Source organism: Streptopelia decaocto (assembly GCF_964273445.1).
Source record: "Streptopelia decaocto genome assembly, chromosome: 5".
Classification (NCBI taxonomy): Eukaryota; Metazoa; Chordata; class Aves; order Columbiformes; family Columbidae; genus Streptopelia; species Streptopelia decaocto.
The window spans coordinates 11849490-11867306 of record NC_138659.1 but is presented as its reverse complement, the minus strand read 5'-3'; the positions used below and the strand labels follow the sequence as shown (position 1 = coordinate 11867306).

General features: G+C 42.9%; 1 protein-coding gene and 1 long non-coding RNA gene across 9 annotated transcripts in view; both read left to right on the top strand.

Annotated features, from left to right (window-relative positions):
- The window catches only part of NFIA (nuclear factor I A), a 250412-nt gene that overhangs the window by 91001 nt on the left and 141594 nt on the right, over nucleotides 1-17817 (top strand). The gene's annotated exons all lie outside the window — the stretch shown is intronic.
- LOC309440099 lies at nucleotides 14463-15474 on the top strand. Its single transcript, XR_014184125.1, has 3 exons — nucleotides 14463-14600; nucleotides 14944-15027; nucleotides 15176-15474. It is a non-coding gene; the product is annotated as an uncharacterized lncRNA (long non-coding RNA).

Below are 17817 nucleotides of genomic sequence, written 5' to 3'. Positions count from 1 at the left end.
TTAAAACCCACACTAACCCCCACACCCTTCCATTTGTTATTGCCCAAATAATGAACAATAATCATGTGGTATAAATGATTAATGTATACATGGCTTAGCAAGTATCTCTGAGGTTTAGAAAGTGTTTTTATTTTCATTCTTGCGCTGGACCAAGCTATAGCCCAATTACACGTTATTCTTTGGTACTGGGTAGAAAATCTTTTTGCTTCTGTAGAAGTGGTAGGAACTCAAAGCCCGAGTCGCTCTCTTTGAAGTCGATCGGAATTTCAGCGCCAGCCCCCGGAGAAGCGAGCCCATTGTTTCTGGGGCAGTTTGCTTTGTGCGCGTTATCTGCTAAATCACAATTTAATGTCACGTTTCAAAACAGCCCGCGTAGGAGAGCCAGAGCCCCGCATTCCGTTCCTGAGCAATTAATACGGTCCACGCGAGGAACAGCCCACGGAGGTAGATGTGAGAAATCTTCCAATTATCCTCTCCGGCTAAAATAATCCCCCTCGGCAACGTGCACGGCAGCATCTTTTAACGCGCGCGTGCAACTTCCAGACCGAAGTTTAGCAAGTTCTGTATCTCGGTTTTATTTACATCTGATTCCTTTGGAGCCTAATCAGTCCCAGCGATTAGAAAAACCAAACAAACTCTTCCCTTTCAAGATTAATTTTTTAAAGTGTCGGCCGTACGCAACTATTTTCAACGAGATCGCCCCACGCAAGTGAAGGGTGCTTTATCTTGCGCGCCGCAGCGAGCAGCACAATGTTGTCACTGCGCCGCAGACAATGCCACCCATTTATAAGAGGATTCAAAGAGTTAAAAAAAAAAAACAACAAAAAACCCAAAACCAACAAACCCAACGCATTACTTGAAACTTGATATAAAACCTGTGGCCAAAGCAGGCTATGGGCTGGAGCACTTGATTATTCTTTTATCAATAAATAAGGGTGGCATACAGTTAATTTCAGCACTGTAATTGAGCGGTGCATTCTGGGAAGCTGCAAAGCACTGTAAGATGAGGAAATGTTTTAGAGACTAATCATGAGAAGAAAGGAGCCTTTCATAGCCCTTATGATGCTGTTGTCAGAGCTAAAGGCAGATAATGATTCAGTAATAATGGCACATTGTGAATATTTAAGCTGAAAAGATTGGGACAGAATGAGCAGACATTGTTGGTTTGCTAAACCGAACAGTTGGTCTTTGGGCTCCAAAACTATCTACAACTCAAATTTGGGGCTCAGAAGTTGCAAAATTAAAAAAAGAAAGATATTTCCAGGACGGCGGGCTGGCAGAGGGTCTGTGCGTGGAGCCTGCACGGGGCCTCTTCACTTACTTTTGAAATCTGAAATTGATAGTCGAGGGTTTTTTCACGACTCCCTGAGCTGACAAAGTACAATACGCCGCAGACTGTGTAAATCTCCCTCCATTTAGGTGCCAAAAGAAATCACTTCGGAAGAAAATCAGTTTTAGTAATGACCTAAAATATTAAATATAAAATAGGGAGTGTCATATTGCAAATAAGTAGACTCATTTGCATTTTGTCTCCAGGGCATTGGTAGCGCTATAAAGAGACATGCAGCTGAATTTATGTACATTGTCTTTTTTCCTCATTACTACATTCTGGATCTGTTAGTTGTCTTTCTTTAAACATCTGTTAAATGCAGTTTCATGAAGCCGTACGTTCCCATATGTTTGGGAACGGTATCAAAGCGCTGAGCTTTTGGCCCCCTTTACAACCTTTTGTCTCAGAGAAAAAGGTGGATGAGCTGCGGGGCCGGATTCTGCTGAAGCCAAGGGCCAGAAACTCTCTCGCTTTCAGCAGGAGCCAGAGAAGTTTGTTAAAAAGGTAAAGACCAGTGCTCCTAGGGACAAAGAGTATTGCAGCCCTGGACCTCACTATGTAGACTTTACAAGTTTTTTAATTTTTTTTTTTAAGTACAAACTTTTTTAAAAACAACAGACAAACGAAACTTCTGAGGCTCTCAGGGCAAGTTTTACTCTCCATAATTTTCTACCCGGTAAATCTCAGAGAATTCAGAAAGTGTGCCTGCGTGAGGACAGGCAGCAGAGACTGTCTTCTGCACTTTTACAGGCACAGTAAGCACTAATTTATTATTATCTTTACAATGACATAAACTATTCCAGCTCTCATATTTCTTTTATAGAAACACTTTTCGTGCATGCTTTCACACAAAGGAGAAGAAGCAAACTCCTGCATCTATACATCTGTTTTTCCTTGAGGAAGAGCAATTACTTACAATAAACAGCTTCAAATCTTTAATCAAAATACAGTTAGAAAAAGTTTATCTTTTTGCAAAATTCTTTTAAAAGACATGCTTCGTGTTTACAGTAACACTCATTTTTATCCATATGCTTTAAATCTGTGTATTTACTTAATTAGGCAATATTTTTAACCTTTTTTTCCAAGTCTTTTATTTTTAATGAAAAGTTTCTTACAAAAGTCATTTATATATTAACAAAATTTAAAATCCCAGGACCAGGTCCTCCTCTGGGGAAAAGAAGCATTGCCGCTACAGTCCGCAGGCACCGCAGTTGTCCGCAATAAAAAGAGAAACCCCGTTTCTCCATGGTTTCCAGGGCCCCAATCCTGCATACTTAGGCACTTACTTCACTGAACTACTGGAAATGAGATCACCCGCGGCTCCGATGTGCGGGGAAGGGAGCCGGCACGGCGGGATCTCTCTCGTGCCGTTGGTTTTCTCTCTCGGTGCCCTGGGTTCGTGGTGCTTCGCTGGGCAGCGTGCGGGTTTGGCTCGTCCGCCCTCCTGGAGCAGGGGACAGGGCTCAGGCAACTCTTTCATTATTTGTGTCGTGTTGTCCCCTTCCGATTTCACTTGGACTCGTCGGTTTGTTACAGTTCCCCAGGTGAAAAGCAAATTTTAGTCTGAGGCACTGATTTGATTCAGCCTACTTGGGTTACGTCTAAGGAGCAGTAACTCTACCCTGTCCTTAAAGGCTTTCTTTCATTTGCCTTGCAAAGCTCAGCATCCCACTCCGTCTCACACTACATACTGGAAGCACATTCTTGGTGCAGTGTTCAGGTGCATCCTTGTCAGATTTCGGACTTGGGAGTCGGCAGACTCGGAGGTCTGATTTACCCCAATAACAAGGCCTGAATCATTACCTGAAGTAGCGCTGCTAAATGCACTGGAGGTCTGGCCCAGCGATCCTCTGCCAAATGCAGTCAGATCTGGATGCGGAATTTCAGTCTCTCTAGTGTTTGGGTTGCTTTTGATCTTTCTTACCCAAGTGATAAAGAGACAAGAAGAACAGATTAGCGTTGGTCCATCTGAACGGTGAGGAGCCCCAGTACAAATCACAGCGGCGCGTATAATCCACACTAATAGCGCGCTGCAGCAGGGCATTCGAGGCACAAATTTCCCCGTTGCTGCCGTCATCAGAGCCTCCAGTTGACGCCGTCAAGAGAAATTCATAATTGTCAAGAGCTCGGGCGACGAAGTCGGCGCAGGACAAACAACAATCCCTGATTTGTTTGTTCCGCCCTCTCTTTTCCTCCATCCAGGCCATCCGAGTTGTCTGGGAGCACTTCGCGTGTTGCCCTTGGCCGAGGACGGCTCTGCCTGGAGCGTGTCCAACTTGGCCTGGAGACGTTCTAATAAAGCTCAAAATGATGCTCGTTGCCAGTGAGGAGGGGGATGAGGAAGGTGAAGGAAAAGATGGCGCCAAGGTCATCGTGTTTCGGCCTGTAGCAACGCGCTTTCGCAGAAAGACACGTTTCTCTCCCCATTTTACTCTGGAACGCCACTCTTAACAATGGTGATGATAATTTCATCAGCGTCGCTGATACTTAATATTTCTCATTTACATTGCATGTTTCATCTTCAAGGCTCTTGAAGTAATGAGCTAATCCTCACAACATCCCTGTAAATATTATTCCCCCCTTAAAGAAACTGAAGCAAGGAAGTTAAGTAAATAACGTACGCTATTTATATTATGATGGCTTATAGGGGTTCTGGTGAAGGTCAGGTCCTCCTTGTATGTAGACATTATATAAATAAGAATCTATATAAGTAAATTACTCCTTGACCTGATGATTTCATACTTCAAATATACAAAACAAGCAAAGAATAGAGGAAAGGGAACCCTATCAAAAAACCAAAATGACAAGGAGATTAAATGATTGAGCGGAGGCATTGTCTGGAGACTTGGGCTGAAGTCAGCTCTGAACCCTTGTCTGCTGTGTCCGTTTGTCCTTTCAGGGATGAGAATTGTAAAGCCTGGATTATTAGAACTCACTTTTACTAGCAGGTGACATGCCTTTCAAATGTTAACAGGGCCTCAATTTTAATTAAAATGTATTAGTATCAAGGTTTATATTCATTAGGGGTGCAGAATTACCTGTGGGTGACACAGGAATGGTGACTCGCTCCTTAACAGCTTTTGGAAAAGTTTTTTGCTTTATCTTTTTGGTCATTTTTTAACTGGTGAAGAATTGTAGTTAAGAGTCCATTAAAATGAAACTGAGGTTATTGTTTTAATTTAGCTCATAGCACTTGAAACTCCAGTGTCCTGTTTGTGAAACAGAATGGGGTTTCAGTGGGATGAGGGTGAACAAACACATTTCTTCTGGAACTGAGGACAATTATTTCTTGGTTCTCATTAACCGAGGCTTCAGTTCAGCAGAACACTTAAGCATTTGCCGAGCTTTCAACAGAAGTCCCATTGCTTTTAATTTAGAAGAATTTACCTTTGTCACAACCTCTGCTTAGAGTCCATGGCATGTAAGCACCAGCTTAGAGTTCGGCATGCGTTAATTGTTTAAATATGTTTAGCCCTTTCCCCAAAGCTGTTGTGGATGTTTAATGCAGTATTTACACCAGCCTTAGCACGAGGACTTGTGCTCTAGAGTTGATGCTTAAACATATTCTTACTGTGGAGTACACGGCAAGTGCTTTGCTTGAATTTTCTGAATTTTTAAATTTCTACTGGGACTTCTAAGTTTTTAAGAGAAAGCACTTTTCAAGAATAAAATGTCGTTTAACATTTAATAAAGGCAACTATCTGCCCAAACCACAGAGTAACCACGAAACTGGGAGAAGCCCTGAACATCTGCCGCAGCTTCTCCAGCGCCCGACCGCTCGGTGCAAATGCAAGTTATGGTGCGCTGAGAGCTTAAATGCTGGAAGGAGTACTTACCCCTCCAAAGGAGCTCGTGTGGAAAAAAACAGCATATTTGGTACTTCAGGAGTTAACAAAAGTAAGGGCAGATCCACTTAGAGAAAGGCTGGGGGGGCCGGGGGGTTGTGTCACTTTTATGTAAGAATTCATTAAAAAATATAATTAGTTTATTTGACTATAGTTGTCTCTCTACTATTTAAAGGAAAAGGTTACATGCGGTATATTTGGGGGAAGATTTTATTTAACACTTGGCCACGTTCTGCTCTAAAATGAATGCTTGCTCAAGAGTCTAAGAAGGCTTCATGGGAAGAGCAAAGCAATCTAAGCCATATGCATTGGGCAGTTTGCCAGTTGTTTGCCAATATGCCCAGGCCACCTGGCTATAGATGCAGCCAAGTATGCCATTCTGACTCGCCAGCTTTAACCTTCAGGCTGCTTCTTTTTCAGCTCTTAGGAAACTCTGAAAACCCTCCCGAGCTCGTTGCGTTTTCCCCCGTGCCAGTAGTTTGTGTGCGGCCAGACGCGGGCGGCGCGGCCGCCCTGACCAGACAGCTCGCAGCACCCATTTTCAATGAGTTTTGTCTTTTGTCTAGAGAGCAGTTCAGTAGCGTTGAACCCGGGCCACGAGATGAGTCTGGAGATAGCAGACTGAAACCTTTACCCATATGCCATAGTTAGACACTTTGACTGACAAGCCACAGTTTTTTTTGTTCCCGATACTGTAGAGACGCTGTTTTACGGGTGCGGTTTAGGAAGGATTTTGTTTAATGTAGTTCCCCACTCTTAATTTCTTTTCCCGAGTATTTGCATGAATTGTAAGAGAAGTGAAGCATTTAGCATAACTCAGGCATTAATGGCATATTGTTTCATTATTGGGGTAATTTATTTAAATGTTTATTCATTAAATTTCACTTGCAGCCAAAAATATCTCAGCATTCTATTAATCTTTAGTTACATTTTGGGTTGTGGGCAAAGCCTAAAACAAGTACAGTATCCATGGCAGCAATTTAGCATTTAGTAGATATCAGATATAATTAAGCTATTCTAAATATTGAAATTAAGGTAGGAAGAAAAAAAAAAAGATTATATTCAATTCAGTAAACACAGCATGGGAAGTTTTGGTGTCGCAGCCAGCAAAATCTTTAACTGCATCCAAAGTAAAGGGCGTGCAGTCTGCCGTAATTGTCTTCTGTTTTAATAGAAAGCAGTTCAGGGACAGTATAACGTGGGGACTTTCCCTCGCTTTATAGCTGTTAATAAAGCCGGCGGCGAAGCTGCGTTTGCAGGCTGGGGAAGGAGACATGTGCTCCACGTCTGCTTTGCTTTACAGAGCTCCGCGTATTTTTTCAACGAGCACACGCGCGCTGCAAAAACTTTCTGTGCTCTGATCTGGAAGCAGAGCCCGCGGTTCAGATCGGAAAGCTCCGGGCAGAACTCACTCAAAATGGCCACGGTTTCCTCCCTTCGCGCACCGGAGCCATAAATCTGGCACGGCCTCTTTTCAAAAAGGTCCACGAACCTGAGGGCCTGATATTTGAAACTCAACTTGTGCGTTTGCAGGTGGGATTATTTGTGCAAGTTAGCGAGAGCACGCAGGCATCTCGCCGCCTGGCCGATCCCTCGCTCAGGTGGCAGCAGGACTTATTTTTGCAGCCTGCAAAGCCGGGTATGGAGAAACCGATCACCTCCCCCCCCCAGCCCCCTTTATTTTTTAAGCGCAAAATTGAAGATTAAACAAAAGAAGGGAGGTTAAGGCTTTTGAAAAAAAAAAAATTGGGCCCCGAGGGAAACTTTGCCAAGTTTCTCGCGGAGCCCCAAACGAGCAACTTTACGAGGGAAGTTTGGCCGCGCTCGGCTCGCCGCACATTGTTCCCATCGCTCCCGCACCACCACCTGCGCCCGCCCCGCTCCCCGACAAAGGCGAACCCGCATCAAACGTGGAGCCCACCGGCGCTGCGATTCAATCCAGCAGGGTTTGCTGTTGAGTTGCACTGAGGTATTCTTTGTCCCGCCGGGCGTGTGGGGAGCCAGGCATATTGAATTGCTTTAAATCAGAACCCATACCGACACGTTCAAGGTATATGCTTTTTTTGGGGAGGCCCGTCTTGGGTTTTCTCCATTCGGAGGCACGTTGTGGACGTGTGGCTTATTAGCGGCAGGTCGTAGCCGTAGCCGTGCGGCACCGGTGACACGTTCAATAAAGGCCCAGCGAAAGGCGCTGTTGCAAATGCACAAAGACAGACATAAAGGGAGCGGGAAAGTGTCCCGGTGGGTTTCGCAGTCTGGCAGGTGAGATGCAGCTGCAGCCGCCCCATCTGTGCTACCTTGGCCCGCGATGGCTGTCAGTGTAGGTAACCGGGGCTATGATGGGAGAAGCAGAGCAGAAATCGAGACAGAGAATAAAAATTAAGGTTAAAAGGGAGAATAATGTTCTACGGGCATTTTGGGGATACTAACATGTCACAAATTTTCACTTTAAACGTTCACTGGGTCCCATTTCATGTATTGCGCTAATACATGTCTGGACAAATATACCCACTACAGTTTGTATTGTTTGTTTACTCAGCCTTGTATCAATCTGTGGTGGTTTCCATATAACATTAAATCTAAGTGTTGGGCTTTGGACACCGTACTAATACTATCTTGCTTATCGCACTCTTCACTATTGTAAATCTGTTTATTGTTTTTCTGTGTGGGTGCACGTGCGCACACGCATTCTTTCTACATTCTTACCATGTTATTGTCCTTTTATTTATTTGCACCCGGTTTTGCTTTCAGATAAAAAGATTAGTCATAAATAGCAGCTTTGTCATCCAAGAATTTCCAAGCACTTAAAATTTTGAAAGGTTGTTCATGAAAAGTTGTTTAAATGGGAGCATTATACCACCGTCTGGTATTTATAATAGTGAGTATCTGCAGTTTGATTGTTCCTCGCCAAAGCTTTTCTGCGAAAAAAAAGACTGAGAAAAATGAGCACTGTGTGTACTTTGTAGCAATACTCGCCTCTAAGGACCGGATTTTTTTCTTTCACCATTTCTCACTGTCTTCCTCTTCCGACAAACCTTCCTCCCATCCCAACCACATACTGTATGGCAAATATGCAAAAACACTGAAGGCTTAGTTCCCCTCTGCTTGTAAACACAGTGCTCCCATTAGCGGTGAAGCTGCCCATGCCTTTGGGGGAGAAAATGGACTCTGAAATGCTCGGGAGAAACAGCAGAGCTCTCATTCATGTGGCTTGGGTCGAAAAATTGAACCCACTCTGCTTATTTGCACCTCTATGCCAAAAAAAAAAAAATATAAAGAAGTGCCGGTGCGCTGCTCACAAGTGCAGATGAAGCAAACTAATACAGATTTCCGTGGTCTAATAACAAACAGGGACGTTCGGACGCTGTTGCCAATTCTGCATGATTGACTGTGAAGTCCGGAGAGACAACCTCGTCCCGTTGAAATCAATAGGATTTTTGCCGTTGGCTTTCCTGGGACAAAGATTCCATTTCCAATAATCCACCACCTGATTTTAGGCATGTCATTTAGTAACTGATTCGCTGCCAATTTACAGGAGAAACTTCCCCTACCGAAGAATATGCTCTCCTTTTTTCTTTTCTTTTTTTCCCCCTCTCCCTTTGTTTTTCCCCCCACTGGTTTTACAGTTAGTAATAGTTCTTTCACAAAAGGTATCCATTTTCCTTTAGGTTTTTTTTTGTCTTGTTTCGCTCCGTTGGCATTTTTTTGTTGTTGTTTTTTTGTATTTTACTACATACCATAACATGGGAAATGGTCCCTCCAGGCACAACTGCTTCAGATGAGGATGTGGTAAGTTGAGGATATAGGTTGTTGTGTTGAATTTCTTCACGCCTCTGCACATCCTTAAAGCACGGTGACATGCACTGACTTGGAACAGCTAATCCACACCTGGGCTCCAAATTTCAGGCTCATCCCTCGTGTACGGGAAGAGGTCGCGTTCCCCTCGCCTGCTGCGGGATGCTAACAGGTATAATAGTCAGGACAGGGAAACAGAAGGATCTGTTAAAGGGAGTTGTCGTGATAAACAGGTGTGATATTCAGGTTGCTACTTCAGGGAATCTCAGGAAAAGAGGCCGGTGAGCTGAACCCTCAGCAGATGGTGGGTTTGTCATGGCATAAGGCACAGCCTGGAATGAGTTTTGACTTGGTTAAACCAGGTTTGACTTCACGGAGAAGAGCGCAAGCTCCGTAATTTAGAATTTTGTGTTTAACTTTGATGTCATTATAAAGCTGATCACCTTCGAATGAATGCAAATGACCACAGCGTCTCAGGCAAACCCGTTGTGGTTCAGACCCTTTTGGGTGCTGAGGTTCTCCATGTCCCACAGTCCCAGGGTCTGGCTTACTGCTTGGTCTCCAGCTTAGATTATAATACCTGACTGCTCACACTGATCTTTAGGCAGGATTCAGAGCTGATCCTTAAAGATCGGGATTCACATGCAAATATAAATCTACAGAGGAACTGGCTGTGAAAAACTTCCAAGTCAGTAACTCAAACAATACTTCAAAAAAGAGGAATGAAAAAAAATTCTCAAATAAATTAAGGTGAAACATGAAATTAATGAGAATTGAAGGCAAAAAGATGTAGTGTCTTAATAAGTCATTTTGTGCGCACACAACTTATTAATTTACAGTTGCATTTCTGGAGGCAGTATTTCTGTTCATAACTCTCAGTTACTTCCGTGTAGGAAAATGTCGATTTCCACTAAAATTCTGTCAGCATTGATACCACAGTTTTATCACAATTATTTATAACCCATATACCAACCTGAATATAATTAACTGTATATAATCTGTACGGCTTGCCAAATAGCGAACAGTTATTTGCGACCCAAAGTATTTGTGTAATTAAAAAAATGTCAGCTAGTGTATTAGAAACATTTCATACAGCTGGCTAAATAGTTCAGAATGTATTGGTGAATAATATATTAATTCACTGATGTATTACATATTGAATAAAGTATTTTAATAAGTTAAATTGCCTTTGACCCATTAGAGCTGACTCAAACTCAGCGAAGTATTGAGAACTGAGTCGAAGGGGGCTGAGGAGGCTTTACCAGGTTGTTAAATATTAGGGGTTGTTAAGTGTACGCTCAGGAGCGCCACTGAAGGAAGAATACAGAAAAATACAGCCTTCCAAGACACTGTTCTCCCGAGGTCTTTCAAATGTGGTAACTAGAACCTTTCCGAGGCATTAAAGTACTTTTGTACTTTTGCATTTGCAAAAATCAATACGGCGCCGTTAACGCCAAGTTCACTTTTCCAGTCTGTAATTATTAAGGTCAATATTATACAGTTATTATTTAATAAAAATTAAAATAAAAAAGTTCCCACCCTGTATCTAATCAAATTTCAGGTCCACGTTATAACTTGGCCATACTAAGGAGCAGTCTGCGCAGCAGCCCTGGCTGAGCCTTGCAGCGATATTGCGGGAGTGTTTTCCCATATGGTGAGCCGCGTCTGCAGCAGCGTATAGCACTTTTGTCTGGTGCAATGCTCTCCTTTACCCAGGTTTTATCCGCCTAATTCAATCTCAAGAGAAGTCTAGTGGAAGGGGAAATCCAGCCCCTGCCTTTGGCCGCTGTCTTGGCTGTCTCTGCGTCCTTTACCTCTGAAGCTCTTAGGGCAAGATGCCTTGGGAATGGGTTTTTGTCAAGGTTTTAGGTCGGTATCAATTCCATGAGATGCTTAAGTGATCTTGTGGCTTTTCGTTGGGCTTTTTATACCATATTCAGAGCGGGGAAGCAGTAAATTTAGAGAAATAATAAAATGGGTTTCTGCGTTCTCAGTGTTTTAATACAGTTCAGTAATCGGCATGTTATAAAGTAATAAAAGAGTATAATTTTTACTGCGGGGAATGTCCATTTGAAGAGGCCTCCTGGATCGCGGCAGCGCTAAGCAGGCAGCGCTGTCTGTTGGGTTATTTATCTGTGGCACCAGGATTGTCTGTTGTTCAGATGTGTGAGCTCCGGCCTCGCTTTCCGTTCACGGTTGCCGTGTATCATCGCAAGAGTGATGATAACGCCTCTTCAAGGTGGCATTATAGTGACAGTTTAACATGGCAAACTTCTGCTTGGCAAACAGACAGCGACTGTTAGCCAATATTGGCTGAGACGCGCTGGTGATACCACGGAGTGTATCCTTAAAGAGGATAGTTCTTTGGACTTGATCCCGCTCCGGTTTCTGTCATGTGCCTCTCAGGCCAAGGAGAGAAAAAAAAGCCAAGTAAATGTATCCACCCTGCTTTTTATGGGTGCATTCACCCTCCTTTTGTACACGGGTCTGCTGAGGAATGGTTTCCTGACGTAAGCTTTTTGCTTTCTTTCCTTCTAGGAAGCGGTCTGGAGTTTGCAGAGTTAGAAAGCATGCTTCTTAGGTGCTAAAAAAGGGGTTTAGTTACCACTTATCGTCTTGATCACAGGGAGTGAGTTACTATTCGCCAGAGACTCGGAGAGTGTGTCCCAGCGAACCCTGCAAGGCAGGATGGAAATGTCCCTCCGGCGGGTTTTTTTGGTTAACCGAGTTGGGGTAATCTCTGGCCTGTGCTCAGTAACTCAGCCCTGAAACTCTGCAGCTGGAGACTCCAAACATTAAGAGTCTTATGTACAAACATGCTGTTATATCTTCCTTCGCCACTAGAGCACAAAATCAAACATTCCACATGTACTGCTTCTTAATCTCTGTTAAATTCTCTTAAATAGTACATTTAGTATTATTTAAAAGAGTCACTTTTTACCAAAGTGATTTCCTTATGATGCTCTCTGCTTGCCTCTCCGTCAGTAAAATAACTGCAACTGTTAACAAGCACACTTTAAATATGCTGCCTTTGTGTATAAATGTAAGTTAAAATCTTAACAGGAATTCCATTTTAGTATCTATCGTAATATTTTGACGATCCCTTCTGACACCGTCTGTGTACTAAGAATCTCATTCCTCGAGTGACACTGTATTGTTACAAGGTTATTCTTATTTTACAACCTCATTTTGTGAGCTTGGTCGTACAGCTGGAAGCGGCCGCTACGATGGCGTCTGTAACTTGAGTCCTCAAAAAACCAGGGGTGTGCAGATGTGCAGACGTAGTTTGCTGGTTGTATTGAGACCTCTTTGAAATTTCTGCACAATTTTTCTCTCTCAATCAAAGCTTTCGGACTCCCTTTTGGAAACTGGAGTACTTGGTGTGTGTATTTTCACGTGCTTTGGTCCACATGGGTGGAAGCAGAGTCGCATCTCAGTTCAGGAGAACGTTGCTTCAGAGCAATTTTCTCGTGGTTTGTTTTGGAAGGAGCCTTCAGGGATCTTGGCTTGAGGCGAAGCTGTTAGGGCGAGGGTCACGACAAGCTGTTCGATGGGCGACGAGACGGCATGAAAGCCGGTGTCACGAGCCAGAAAAGGTGCCAGGCGGATTTATTTGATCCCCCAGATTGCCTTCTGTGCTGCTCCGGTGGGAATTTACCATCCCTTCTTAGGTGCTTCCTGACGTTTCAGGAAGATGCATCTTACCACGTGCCCTGTCCCAGCGGGAATGAGCAGGGACGATTCTCTTTTCCAGGAATACGCTGTAAATTGTTGGGCCAAAATAGAATGTGTAAGTAAAGCTTAGAGGTAATCTCTTCTTAAGCATTGACCCCGGGCCTTAGATTTATAAGCTTATTCCTGCTGTCCCACCATAAAACTAAAATACCCACTCCAACATGCAGCATTTACATAATAATTTGGTGTAGCTTTATTAATGTATGCACTCGTATTTTCTCCTTGCTGTGGAGGAAAAAAAAAAAAAAAGAGTGCTGAGGACTTGAGGGCTTGATTCAGCCTGGCTGTTCAACGCGGTGCAATCTGATCCCTGTGTCTCAGAAGGTGGATTCATCGCCTGGGGAGAGTCACATCACTTTCTTGGGAACGCCGTGAAGAAAGCAGCTGCGAAGTGTCTGCAGGGCTGCCCAGCGAGCAGCTGCCTCCCGGGTGTCCTGGCCCTGGCCCCGCGGCTCGGCCTCCTCTTCCTCCGGGGATGAAGGTGGGGGAGCCTTGAGATTCGGCAGCACCCCCCTGCTGGGGGCCAGCACCTCCATTCCTGTCCTTTGGGGAGCTGGAGAAGAGCAGAACCGCTCTCGAGCTAGGAGGGAATAAACAGCTGCAAAGTGAGTTTTGCAATAAAAAAAAATGTAAAATATGTAGTATATAAAAAAGAAAGTTATTAAAAACTTAAGATAAGATCAAAACATTCCAGACGTTATGGTCTGTGTTCCTGCAGAGCTGTGTAAAAAATGCTGGAGCTTTACGAAGGGGAGCAGCAGAAGAGTTCATATATGTCAAATACTTTGGACCTTGCAGTCCATTAATGTAGTGAATTAAAAATAACACATGATGCTCTGACTCTGATACTGTAGCACAGTCGCGTTTTTAAAGGCAGAAAACATTTTGATTTTTTACAACAAACTCATCAGGTTTTTACAGAAGATCCTCAGAGGTTTCTTGGGTGCTTTGCTAACATTGTGCCTTTCAGTATAAAATATGCACTAGGATTTACACTCTAGCCATACACTTTCTAATTGGAAAATGGTGTTCCTGAGGCTCAGAGTCAGCTGCAAAATCCATGGGATTCAGAACCGAGATTTCATTTTGAACTGGGGCCATGCAATCTCCAAATTAAACACAAAAGTGCTAGCTAAGATTTTAATATAATGAGTGAAACAGATGATCTGCAGCAAACGAGATCTTTCCTTTTAAATTATGAATGATCAAAATCACACCTATAGTTATTATTTTCCCAGTCTCCACGTAAGGTCAGAAGTACCTACAGCTACACGGATGCAAATCTGGAATACTTTCAGCAAAGTTACTGAAACACACAGCAGACTGATCTTGTTGGTGAAGAAAGAGATGAAAAATATATGGCCTTTTTAACACCTTCCTTCCATACCGTGAATTATTTTAAGGTTTATTTAATCCTCACTGGATTTCATATTGGCTGCAGAGAGTTTTTGAAAATAATCTCTTTTAAACCTGTTGTTGCAGTATGTGATCAAATATTTTAAAGGCCAAGGCTGGGACTTGCCAGTTGCAGAAAGCGCCTCCTCTAATTGCCTAAGTACGAAAGTCAGATGTCCTCATATACCATCTGAAAAGATAACCATATTTTTTTTCAGCTGTGCCGTAGCCTCCATATCTTACTGTCAAGAAGCTTCTTTTGGGACCGAGACAGGTCACGTTGGAAGTCAGTGGCTAATCAGCTCCCACTGCACATCGTCTGCTTTCAGCTTGAATTATCTTAGGCAGACATCCTGGCGAGCTGCAACACAAACCTCCAATGGCTTAAGCCTGAGAAGACCCGAGTTTGGCAGCCACTAAGTTAGCGAGGAGGAGAGGAAAAGAAATCCTATCTCTTCTGGTGCTTTTCCCGTCTTGGTTTCCCCACTGGAAATCAATAGGTTGGTCGATGGTTGGTTTTGAGTTGTTGGCTACGTGCTGGAGTTTTCTGATGTAAACCTGGGGTGTCTGGGTTTCAGAGGCTCTAATGTGTCAGAGGAGGTTTGATAGCTGCCACAGCCATCCCAAGTTACACTTTATTTCCAGTGACAGCCTTTGTAACATAAGAAGGGGATGAATTCAACAGTTATAAGTGGAGATCAATCTTGTACGCTTACTGCTTGGGGGGAGGGGACCCGTTACAATTTTTAGATAAACTGATTAAGGTATTTTTTGAAGTACATGCTGAAAAAATGCTGTGTGAGATAGGAGTGCATTTTGTTAACGTCATTTTTTTCTCCACAGATATCTAGATATCTGGCTTCATTCAAAACTCCATCAGTATTGGTTTTTTTGCTCACTTCTATGTTGAAATTACTCACCATGAAGGTACAATGGACTGGCTGAAAAAAAAGTTTTTATTGACTACAAAGCAACCACTCAGGGTCCTTTTGTTAGCACTTCCATAACCGGAACAGCTAAAAGAGTAAGAAAATTGCATATGTAGTATTTTACAACATATATTCTCTCTGTTCAGGTGAAGGACCTGTATCCACAAGGGAAGCTTGAGTTGTGAGAAGTATGCAGGTCTTCCTACATTTAAAGAGACAGTTTTACCAGAGTCAGTAAAAGAGTTGTCTACTGTCTATCTTTGTAATATGGATTTGTCTTCTGTGGCAGTGGTTTGATGTCTTTCTGTCTTACCTACTCTCATCTTCTGTCACATCTCCTCTGCAAGAATACTTCTCCTTTCTTGCTTCTCAAGGTGACTTTATTCCTAAAGCACTAGGGTTACGATGCGTTTTCTTTGGCGGTACATTCTAAAAAGTTTTAAAAGAGTATTATTATTTGTATGAATGACTACCTGGAAGTACAATAAGTTACCCTAACAGAATGTTTGAAGGGAGATAAAAGATGAGCAGGGGAGTTGCCTCCACATCTCATTGTTGCAGAATCCGTGCAGGACGCTACTTTCTTCTGTATTTTCGTTCAGATTTGGAGAAGGGAGAGATGGCTGTGCACCATGTAGCAGTTCCTCTGTAGCAATAAGACTTCTCTTCATCTTCTACTCACTCTTTATTCACACCTTTGGCCTTAATAGTAGCTGCTGGACACATATAGTCAGAAGGAAGTTCTGTCCTTGGGTCTCACATGGACCTCATCAGTTGTCTTCAGTGGGAGGTGACTTCAATGGAGAGCAGATGAAAACTGAATACATATTTGAAAAGTGTCATCCCGTCCTCCCGGCCTTTCTCCCAACGTAACGGTTGGTCGCCTTGCCAGGGACTTCAGTGAGGGTGCCTGGTCCTGTAGAGTGTTATTTAAGTGAGGTTCATAGATTTCAAGGAAAATGTTATAAGTTGTCCTGCCTTATACGAATATTAATTGTAAATGTGATTTTTAGATCTAAGAAAATCAAAACGCTTAAAGCGGGCCTAGAAAAGTCTTTCAAAATTGTGACAATACGTCTTTCCCATTACCAAAATGGCACTGTTATTTAAAGCACTGAAACTGCTCTTTGAATTTTATTTCAATATTTAACCAATAACATTTAAAGATGTGCACATGAAGCAAGTATCTTACCCCAGTACACTTTTCAATATCAATCATGCTGTATTAATTGAAAGGATTTGGTCTAATCTCATAAAGAAACAGGCAAACTCTTGGCTTTTCTCTAAAGTAAAAATATATCACTCATGTCATCCATTACTGTGCTATAATTATGGTAAGTGAAGCAGAACAGAATCGATGGAGCAATTTATCAATGCATTCCCAACTATTCCAGCACGGCTGACGTCATGCGGCTGCAGATACTGTCCTTCAATATAAAAGATATCCAGCAGTGTCAAGACTTTATTCTGATCTACTCCAGCATAATATTTTCATATTTAATATTGTCATTTCAATTATGGTTTAATTAATTTATTTCATTCACTATGAAATTGCACTTAATTAGTTGGCTTTTAATTTTTTTTCCCCCCAAATTAAAATTTCAAAAGGGCAAAAAAAAGAGGGAGAATAAAAATCCCAGACATTATTTAATTCAGACTTCAAGGTCAAAAAACTCTTATATTTTAAACTTTATGCTAATAGAGCATAAACTTGATCTCTTCTGTTCCACTCTAAATTATTTCAAGATAAGAAGCAGAATATAATGTGTGTAGTAAGCATTTCCAATAGACATTTGTCTTCACATATTAAATACTTCCCCAAAATGTCATTTTAATACTCGGATACTGTTTAGTACCTTCAAATATTTGCCTTTTTACGCACTCTTTTTTCCAAGTGTTGAATTTTAGCCATATATATTATCTTTTAAGTTTTATTCAAATAGGCTGACAGAGTTAGAGCTCGTGTAGACTAAACTTTAGTGAAGCAGTCCTGGAGATAGCACTGTTTGTTCTGTAAAAACACTCACCCCGCATTCCTCCTGAAGTTATTAAATGTGTTTACACTACATTAAATATGAAAAATGGACTTCTTCAGCAGGGGGATTGTTTAAAATACTGGGAGAAATATGGCCGGAATACCTCGCCGTACCCCTTGGCCCCGAGGAGCGGGACCGAGGCGCTTCCCCCGGCTCCTCCATCCTCCTCGCGACCGGGGCGTCGATCTGCAAAACACTTTTCCTACTCCTGGGCCAAAGCGGTTTCTAACAACCGTGCCTTTCTTCAACTGGCACAAAGTCCTCCTTGGGATTTTGGCACTGTCAGAGTGCGAAGCGCTTGGTCCAAAAAACACGCCGATCCTGTGGGGTGGGGAGAAGAAGGGAAGTGTTTGTTTACAACTTGCACCACCGGCATTGCGTTCTCTTGATAAACCGGGCTTCTTTAAGGCGTCTGACTGCTGGGATGACTTTTTTCTCCTCAAACTTTTCTTTTTTGTCTCTGAGAGAGGAGCACATGGAAAAGTTCGTCAGGAAATTGAAGTAGTTTTTCCTCATACAACAGCTGCGGGTTTATGTGTTGTGTATGGTCTCCCCTGACATCCCCCAACACAGCATCTCCTCCTCCCCGGTGGGAGCCTCGTTAAACAGTGATGAAAGGCAACATGTCTTCTGTATCCTGTCATCCGCCGTCTCCCCGTTTTGCTGCCAGCCCCGGGGGGAACATTCCCTCCATCGGGGGTTCATGGCGACCTTGATGCCGGGGGTCCCAGCAGGGCTTCACCAGCACCATG